This window comes from Peromyscus leucopus, chromosome 8b, assembly GCF_004664715.2.
Source record: "Peromyscus leucopus breed LL Stock chromosome 8b, UCI_PerLeu_2.1, whole genome shotgun sequence".
In the NCBI taxonomy this organism is placed as follows: domain Eukaryota; kingdom Metazoa; phylum Chordata; class Mammalia; order Rodentia; family Cricetidae; genus Peromyscus; species Peromyscus leucopus.
The window spans coordinates 95,628,924-95,638,494 of record NC_051086.1 but is presented as its reverse complement, the minus strand read 5'-3'; the positions used below and the strand labels follow the sequence as shown (position 1 = coordinate 95,638,494).

General features: G+C 53.3%; 1 long non-coding RNA gene across 1 annotated transcript; it reads right to left on the bottom strand.

Moving 5' to 3' along the window:
• Nucleotides 1-2,820: 2,820 nt before the first annotated feature.
• On the bottom strand, nt 2,821-6,507 carry LOC119086957. Its single transcript, XR_005090369.1, has 4 exons — nt 6,298-6,507; nt 4,976-5,632; nt 3,213-3,487; nt 2,821-3,083 (listed from the first exon to the last, which is right to left on the bottom strand). It is a non-coding gene; the product is annotated as an uncharacterized LOC119086957 (long non-coding RNA).
• Nucleotides 6,508-9,571: the final 3,064 nt, after the last annotated feature.

Below are 9,571 nucleotides of genomic sequence, written 5' to 3'. Positions count from 1 at the left end.
TAAACTAACATACGGGAGTATACAACAAAGCTTAACAAAATCAATGCTTGAGAGACACTGATCATAGGTAGATATAACATACACACAATCAATGCTTGAGAGACACTGGTCATAGGTAGATATAACATACACACAATCAATGCTTGAGAGACACTGATCATAGGTAATATAACACACACAATCATGCTTGAGAGACACGTAGATATAACATACACACAATCAATGCTTGAGAGACACTGATCATAGGTAGATATAACATACACACAATCAATGCTTGAGAGACACTGATCATAGGTAGATATAACATACACACAATCAATGCTTGAGAGACACTGGTCATAGGTAGATATAACATACAACAATCAATGCTTGAGAGACACTGATCATAGGTAGATATAACATACACACAATCAATGCTTGAGAGACACTGTCATAGTAGATATAACATACACACAATCAATGCTTGAGAGACACTGGTCATAGGTAGATATAACATACACACAATCAATGCTTGAGAGACACTGATCATAGGTAGATATAACATACACACAATCAATGCTTGAGAGACACAAAAAAAAACAACAACAATCTGAAGACACTGATCATAGGTAGATATAACATACACACAATCAATGCTTGAGAGACACTGGTCATAGGTAGATAGAACATACACACACCTTTGCTGGTGTCTCATATAGACCTTTTGTGACGCTGAGGATGAACCCCAAACACTGAGCATGAACTTCATCATTGAGTTATACCCCCAGCTCTCAGTACATTTTCTCTTAGCCTCTTCTGTCTTCCTTTCCCTTCCTTCTTCCTATCTCTGTGAAGGAGAAGTTGCTGAGATAAAGTGATAGAAAAATAAAGAGCCAAATACTTTTGAATTACCAGTCTACCTCTGGTTAGCTTTTGAAAAACAAAACATTAGATGCTGTCTGTCACTCCTGTAGCTAAAATCCTTCACTGGGGGCTAGGAAGGTGTCACTTCCTGCTCAAGCATTAGAGATGTGAGTTCATATTCCCAGAACCCATGTGAAAAGCTGGAGCCCAGCATCTGAAACCCCGTCTTTCACGGTGAGGTTTCGGCACAGCTAGAGGATGGCAGGGCTTTGCTGGCTGCCCCCCTTGCTCCAGGCTTTGTGAGACGCAGCAGGAGCAGAGCAAGCCCCCAACGTCCTGCTCTGGCCTCTGAGAAACATGTGTCCCACACCATGGCTTCACTGGGACTCCGCCACTTACAAAGTCAAAGCTTTCTGCCTAAACCAGGTCCTTCACACCTGGACCACCACAGCCGACGCCCTCCACACTCCACACCTCCTACTTTGTGTAGTCTTTTTTCTCAGGGGAAGATGTCACAGTCCCTAAACACATAGGTCTCTTCCTGACTAGTTCCCTTTCCTCTTAGGTAAGGCTGGTAAACTTAGGTTTAAAGGCCCTGATCAAAATCTCTTCTCAAGCGGGGCAGTGATGGCACAAGCCTTTGATCCCAGCACTCGGGAGGCAGAGGCAGGCAGATCTCTGTGAGTTTGAGGCCAGCCTGGGCTACAGAGTGAGTTCCAGGACAGCCAAGGCTACACAGAGAAACCCTGTCTCAAAAAAAAAAAAAAAAAAAAAAAAAACCTCTTCATCTTGCCCAGCCAAGCTCTGCCTTGTTTGTGCTGCCCTGGACTGTTGTGGGTTCATGTAAAGGGCTTCCCTCTCATACTGTCTACTTCTGTCTGTCTGTCTGTCTGTCTGTTTGTTTCGGTACTAGGGATCAAGCTCAGGGCCTCCCACGGGCGAGGCAGTCTCTACCACAGAGCTCCATTCTCCCTCGTGACGGCCCTAAGACACTGAGCTGTAGTGGAAGGGCTAAGGCTCCCATACAAGATGATCAGGAAATGGATTCAGAGTTCAGGAATGACTGTTTGCATGCACTTACATCTGCATACGACCTGTTTAGCCTATACGTTCTGTTCCCAGGACAGTTTCCAGTTTGGCTTGCTTCATGGTGTAGCTAAGGACTCCACCCGGGTTCTGTGAGTCAGCTGCATTAGGGTGCAGGGGTTTTGGTGGGGAGGTGGGGTTGACTATCCTGCTGGGTGGCTGTCAGGCCTCTTCGGGGACAAAAATTGAAGGTAGCCTCCTGTGTTCTACCTAGAGGCCCTACGAGGAGCACGTGACGCATGTGGGTGAGGGACAGTGAGAAAACCTAGAATCCACCAATGGTCGGTTGGTTGGTGTTTTCTTTTTGAGACAGGGTCTCAAGTAGCCCAGCCTGGCCTGAAATTCTTGATGCCCCTGCTTCTGCCTCCCGAGTGCAGGGATTGATTACAGGCGTGGGCCACCAGCCCCAACTTGCACCAGTAATGTTTTTTTTTTTGTTTGTTTTTATCCAGACAGGGTTTCTCTGTGTAGTTTTGGAGCCTTTCCTGGAACTCACTCCATAGACCAGGCTGGCCTCGAACTCACAGAGATCCACCTGCCTCTGCCTCCTGAGTGCCGGGATTAAAGGTGTGCGCCAGCACCGCCTGGCACACCAGTAGTTTTGAACTGAAGGATTCTGCCCTTTTAAAGCCTGTCGATTGTTTGTTTCATTTTGGGCTTATTACTCTTACTAAAGGGGCAGACAAAGACGGAGACACTTTGTGTGTGTGTGTGTGTGTGTGTGTGTGTGTGTGTGTGCGCGCGCGCGCGCGTGCGTCCCTTGTACTGGAGATTGAATCCAGGGCTTCCTGCATGCTAGACCAGTGCTCCACTGAACCATATCAATGGAGTCTTTGAAAAATTCACTCACAAGCCCCCCAGACTACCACACAAATTCTTTTCTCACAGATCTCTTTTTCCAAGTTGGCCTCTCTTCCAGGTGAGGGAAGAGGCTAGGCTCCAAAGAGCTGGATTTCTCCCTGGCCACGGTTTATTTTTGCCATGCAGGGGGGCAAACACAGAGCCTTGTGCATGCTCGGCAAAGTGCTCCACCTCTGAGCTAGAGCTCCGGTCTCCTGAGCATACTTCAGACTCAGCGGAAAGCCTCTCACCGGTTCTGAAGTTGAGCTCCTGTCCTGTCCCAGGAAGTCAGTCCCTAGGATGGAGCCAGGCGTCTGTATGAAGAAGATACTCAGATCATTCATGTGTGTAAGCAAAGCACACACACACACTCCTTCACCAGAGACCCTCAGCCAACCCACTCCTACCCTTCCATCCCCGACTAGCTCCTTGGCCCACCCTACCTGCAGTGGTATTTGAAGAGCAAAGGTGCTCAGCTGGTTCCGGTCGGGTCTTCCCATGTCACCCAGGGCGCCATCTTGTCCCTGATGGGCCTGGAGGCGAGCTGTGTCAGTGCTGGTTCCCTTCTTGACTCCAGCTGCTTTCCACCTCTTCCCGGTCCAAGTTGTCACTCTGTCCCCATTTCTAACGTTCTGTGCAAAGTTACTTGCTCGCCACCGCTTCCGGCCCCATGTTCATCTCCATCTCGGCGGCTCACTCCCCACTCCCAGCATAGTGCCTGTGGCCGGTGCGCGTGCCTGTGGCCCGTGCGCGTGCTGTGGCCGGTGCACGGGTATTGACTGTCCTTGAACACTTCGCACAGCCTTGCCCGCTTCCCATCCAGACTCAGCTTCCTCTGAGTCCACTTTCACATTCCCCCTCCCCATCAGCTTCCTGTTAAGCCTCCTCTGTGCTTTTCCTACTTCCCAACCCTCCTTGTTCGCCTCTGCATGTGGCTGCCTTTGTCTCTTCAGGGTCCCCAAGGATGCTGAACACACTGAAGGAGGTACACGGAGTCACAGTCCCTGTCCCCAGGAAGCTGCAGACAGCTTCAGGGGCAGCTGATAGAGAGATGGACCGTGCTCGTGGCCTACAGTCTAGAAGCGCAGCCTCTGTCCAAGGGCGGCCTTGGGCTCCACGCTGGTTCACACTCCCTCCCATAGCCCCAGCTTGACAGGATAATTCTTCAAACAATGACAGGCGCCTCAGCCTTCTGAGGGTGCTGACTTTTGCCCTAAGGATCTCCCCATCGCCTCTGCCCTTTCCTCCTCTGGTTTTCTCTCTCTTCATCTTCTCTCTGCCTGTGGGGATGAAGACTTTCCCAGCCTGCCCTGCTTCCGTGATACACAAACCCTGACAGTGGCTTGATGGGAAAACTCTTGGTTTGAGTGAACCGTGGTTTTTTTTTTCCCCCTCATAGGTTCCTCCATGATTTCTGTGGTCTCAGCCACTCCCGTCTTCCAGGAACGCCAAAAGTAGATTCCCTATTAGGTTAGCTGTCCCCACTCTGCATACATACAGCCACCAACCGCCCTGTCACAGACCCAGGGATGCCACTGCTGTCCGTCCCATGCCCTGACTCCCCAGCTCCTCTTGGCTTTCCTGCCCAGGTTGATGGCTGCTGGCCAACTGCCACAGAATCTCTCAGCAAAGACATTCCAGCCATCCCTCCCATAGGGTTCTTCCTCTTTGCTAGCCCTCCTGGGTGGGATCTGTACAACTTCCAGAAGGGCTGAGAGAAGGTGCTCTCTGGGCGGGTATGGGTCCTCTGCAGCCCTTCATGTTCTTGCCACCAGAGGGCACCCAAGGCATTTCCAGAAGCCCGAGACCATGGTTTAACCTGACAGCCGCAGGAGGCCCAGGTAACCTGGTGAGTATTAGGACCTCCTGTTGGCCAGCCTGGGCCCTGCTTCACCCCCACCCACCCCAACCCCCGCTGTGAGAGTATTAGGGCCCCCTACAAAGAGACTGTGTAAGAAGAGCCACTTGCCTCCTCAGGAAAGCACATTGCCACCAACAGCCTCTCAGTGTCCCAGAGAACAGCGTCCCGTCCCGTACAACTCGGGCTCCTATAGTTCACGGGCCCTCTCTTAACCATGGCCATACATATCTCCACAGAGCTGCTAGTCTGTTTTCCCGACTTCCCAGAGCAGACTGCAGGCATCCCCAGGATAGAAAGGGCTTAGGCATACAATGAGCAAGCATGGCCTCTTCCCCAGCCCCTCACCTTGGACCTCTTGCCTCTCTCCATGAAGCCACACTGGAATAGCCTCCCAAGGGGTCCCCTGAGACTCTTGAGTGTGGAGAGTGGAGGGTCACAGAGGCCACTGGCAGAGTTCCTTCTCCTGGAAGCAGGACCCAGCTGGCAGAGACTCGGGAAGTGGGCGACGGCAGTGATAACAATAACAATAATCATATTAATAATACCATCGGGGCCACAAAACGGCTGTGAAATACCCTCTAATGATCCCTTGTATTTATAGATCTCCTTCTCTTCAGAGCCCTTGCCCAATTAACCCTCCCAGCTTCCCTAGAAGGGACAATTAACCCCATATTTTATGACCAGGGGAAACCGAGGCCTGAGAAGGTGCTGGAGTTGGCTGAGGTCACAGTGAATTGGCCATAGAAGAATTTGTAGAATTTGTAGAATAGCATTCCTGTCCTTTTCTCTATACCCAGCCCCACATGTGCACATACATACCAGCTCTGCCGAGCCGGCCTCTCAATGCCTGGGAAAACTCAGGACACGGGCAGAGGAGAGCCACTTGCAGTGATGAGGACGGAGGCCTTAGTTCAAGAGGACTTAGCCGGGGCAGTGGAGCCTCTGAAGACCTGCTCATTTCTGAAGGGCATGCCTCCCAGTCTTTCATGGCCCTAGTCAAGACTGTTGAGAAAAGGAAGAAAGGAAGGGTCTTGGGATGCCCCCACACAGCATCTCCCTACAAAAAAAAAGGCACAAGGACATGCTTTTCTGTGTGCACATGTGTGTGGTGTGTGAGCACTGGCACATGCATATCATATGCGTATGTTTGTGTGTGGGGATAAGAAGTTGACAGTGAGCCGGGCGGAGGTGGCACACGCCTTTAATCCCAGCACTCGGGAGGCAGAGCCAGGCAGATCTCTGTGAGTTCGAGGCCAGCCTGGGCTACAGAGTGAGTTCCAGGAGAGACTCCAAAGCTACACAGAGAAACCCTGTCTCAAAAAACCAAAAAAAATTCCACCTCATTTCTCCTCCTCCTTCTTCTACTTCTTTTAATAATTTATTTATTTGCATTGGTGCATCTTTGTAAGGATGTTGAATCCCCTGGAACTGGAGTTACAGTTGGGAGCTGCCATGGGGGTGCTGGGACTTGAACCCAGGTCTCTGGAAGAGCGGCCAGTGCTCCCAACTGCTGAGCCATCTCTCTAACCACCACCACCCCACCCCCAGTTCTTGACACAAAGTCTCTCACTGAACCTGGAGATTCAGCTAGACCGGGGCCCGCAAACCCGGGGGTCCTCCTGTCTCCAGCTCCCCAGTGCCTGGACTACAGAGCTGCGACCACCTACACCAGGTGTTTGACACGGGGGCTGGGGATTTGAACCCGGGTCCTCCTCATGCTTGTGTAGCAACCACTTTGTCAACCCAGTCATCTCCCAGGCCCCCAGTGATCCGTCGTCCTTAGGAGCAGATGTCCACCCTGACAGCTCCGGTCATCTCTTCCGGGCCACAGTACTACAGCGAGGCCGTCCCTAGGAAGGGGAGAGACAGGGCAGGCCTTAGAGAGAAGGAGAAGGTAGGGCTGGCTACCTCCTGAGAGGGCTGGACAGTCACCTGTAACTCACACGGCGGGGCACAGATACACAGGCAGGCAAGACACTGCGCGGAAAGGAAGTAAAATAAGAACATTTAAAAATTGACTTTTCCAAGGCTCAGAGCCATCAAGCGGCCTACCCGGGAGGGCTCCAAGCAGGAGGAAGAGTGAGGGGGTGGGGCTGGGAGCCCCCCCCCCCCCCCCCCCCCGCTGGGCCTCAAGTTCAGCGTAGGTTTTCATCTGCAAAGTGCAGAAGAAACAGGAAAGACCCACGTCGTGGGGCACACCTGGCATCCCAGGACTCGGGCAACTGAGGCCAAAGGATCATGAGTTTCAGGCTAACCTGTGCTACATAAGGAGACCGATCTCAAACATTAGAAAGGACGCGGGGCCTGGGGGCACAGGCCTTTAATGCCAGCACTCCACTCGGGAGGCTGTGGGCGCCAGGACAGCCAGGAAAACCCTGTCTCTGAAAACAAAACCAAACCAACCAAACCAACGAAAAACAAATCTAGAAAAGACAGAAAGGACGGAGTGTGTGGTTCAGAGGCAGCGTTCCCTGCGTAGTCAAGGGTTTAATTCTCATCTCCCTAAGAACGAGAAATAAAGAGAAAGCTTTTTCCCCAGGCCCGGGAAGCAGGACCATGGTGCTGTTTGCGGCAGAGAACAAAGGTCACCTAAGCTAAAAACTGGCTGTTAGGAAAAGGAGTTCTGATAACCGAAAGGGACAGCGATGTAAGAGCGGGCTGACATTTGTCTGTGTCACACTCTGGCCTGGAGAGAAGCTCCTGTTTGGCTTGGCCACTGAGGTTGTTGGGGTCTCTGTATTAAAAGAAGAGCCGCACCAATCAAAGTAGCCTTTAGCTTGATGCTCCTGGCCTAGCTGTCCCCCACCCCCCCACCCCCCCCACCCGCGCACGCCTCCCCCACCAGTCCCCACCCGCCCCAGGGCTTCCACTCTCCCTCTGGCCTCTGACCCCTGCAGCCCCAGCCTGGGATGATGGGCTCTCTCCTGGTTCCTAGTTTCACCTCTGAAACTCCAAGGCTCCACATTGCTGAGATTTTACTAGGGCTCCCAGCTGGGTCCCACCTTTGATCTGGCTTCAAAAAATCAAGAGCCCTAACAGGAGAGTAATTTTCCCTCGGCCTGCTGGGGAGGAAGGCAGGCTGGAGGCAGGTCCTGACCAGCCCGGCCCACTCTCGTGAGAAGCTGGTGGCCGGGGGTGGGGGCCATGGGAGCAAAGCCCTAACTTCCTTTTCCATCGGAGCGCAGACCCACTCCCAGCAGGAGGAAAGCTGAGGTAGCTGCCTTCGGCACCTTCTCCCCACCCCGGGCTGCACCCCGCTGGGCTGGGTTCCTCCCGGAACCTCTGTCCTTCCCCTACAGTCCCCCTGGCCTGTCCCTGGGGAGTGGCCACTGGTCGACCACACAGGGTAGGGCCTGACAGTGGGCAAGTCCACCCAACCAGGTGAGCACTTGAGACATGACTCAGGTGGCTGTCCCCACAGCAGTGGGACTCTCTTAGAAGTCTGGACTCAGGAAGAAAAAGTCGAGCTGGGGAAAGGAGGGACCAGCTTCATGGTGCCCCCCCCCCGCCCCCAACCCCAGTGATACAGACTGCCGGCCCTGGCCCACGGTTTCCATCATCCTCAGACAGAGGCCCCACCCTCTTCTGTTCAAAGGCTCCCGGTCCTCACCTGTTGGAGAGATGCTCACCTGCCTTTTTAAGTGGTTGGCAGTGTGCATCCTCCATCCCCAGACGAGGTCCTGGGCTTCTCAACGCAGGTGCGGATGGAGCCTGGGAGATGGCAAAACTCTCTGCCAGTTCAGTTGCCCCCGGTACAGACAAGGGCGCCACTGGATAGCCTCCTTAAGTGTGAAAAGAGTAAGGGTCATCCTAGGAGAAGCCTGGCAGCCAAGTTTAACTGAATAAGAGCTAAAGGCAAGGGACCTGGGGGGAACCTTTACCAGCGTTTTGACCCTGGCACCCAGCACCAGGAGTTGGGTACATTTTCCTGTTCCTAAGTGGTACCTAAATATTGGGACTTCCCTAGGATTGTCTAGACCGCTGTGTGCTGCCTCACACTCAATCTGGGGACAGTGGGGGACAGGGCCATGACTGTCCGGTAAACATGAGCCCAGAAGCTCGGTTTACCCGCCTGGCTACAGGGCAGACCCCTTTGAAAGTGGCCCCCCCTATGTTCTCCTCCATCTTGCCCTAAGTACCTCTCCCTGACCTGGGGGCAGAGAAGAGAGTCCAGGGAATGGAGGAAGTTGGGAGCCACCTAGTCTCCAGGGGGCGGGATCCCAAATAGAGTGATAGCCATCTTTCTGGCAGCTCCAACCTGTTCTATCAGGTGAGTAAGTTTTTTTTTTTTTTTTTTCCTAGAGGAGAAAGGTGAAGGCCTTGGTGGGGAGCTGTTCTGACTCTGAAGTGGCCCCGCAGCTCCCCGGCCCCTCCAGGCCTTGTGCAAGCGAGATCTGTAAATCTCTCACCACCCACAGGCTGGGGGGTGGTGCTGATCCTCTGCTGCAGACTTTCATGTCAGGGAGGTTTTATGCATGTGTTGCTTCTGGCAGGCTCCATGGCTCCTGCCTGGGGCCTCTCCCCAGCCAGTAAAAATCCAGCCCCATAAATCTTCGCTGCCCCTCTGGGGGCCAAGCCGAATCCCTCCCACTCCATACTCCACCGGGAAGCCTCTGTTTCCCCCACGATCCTACTGAGCAGTGGGAGGGAACAGAGGCCCGAGGACTTTGAGAAGAGACCCCCTCTGCCCAGCTCCTTTGGTCTCTGCCACTGCCACACCGGCCTTAGAACCTGTGACTGGCGGCCTGTTTCCAGCCGCCGGCGTTGGAAGGGCTTCTGGGGGTCTCTAGTGGCGAGGTGCCAGCATCCACCTGAGCCTCCCGCCCGAGACAGGTGGTGGTGTGCCTGCCAAGCCCCCAGGTGCAGTGGAGGGTGGCAAACAGCCCAGAGACTAGGCTGCTTTTCTGGCTCCAAGAAGGGAACCCCAAGAGTGGGGAAGAC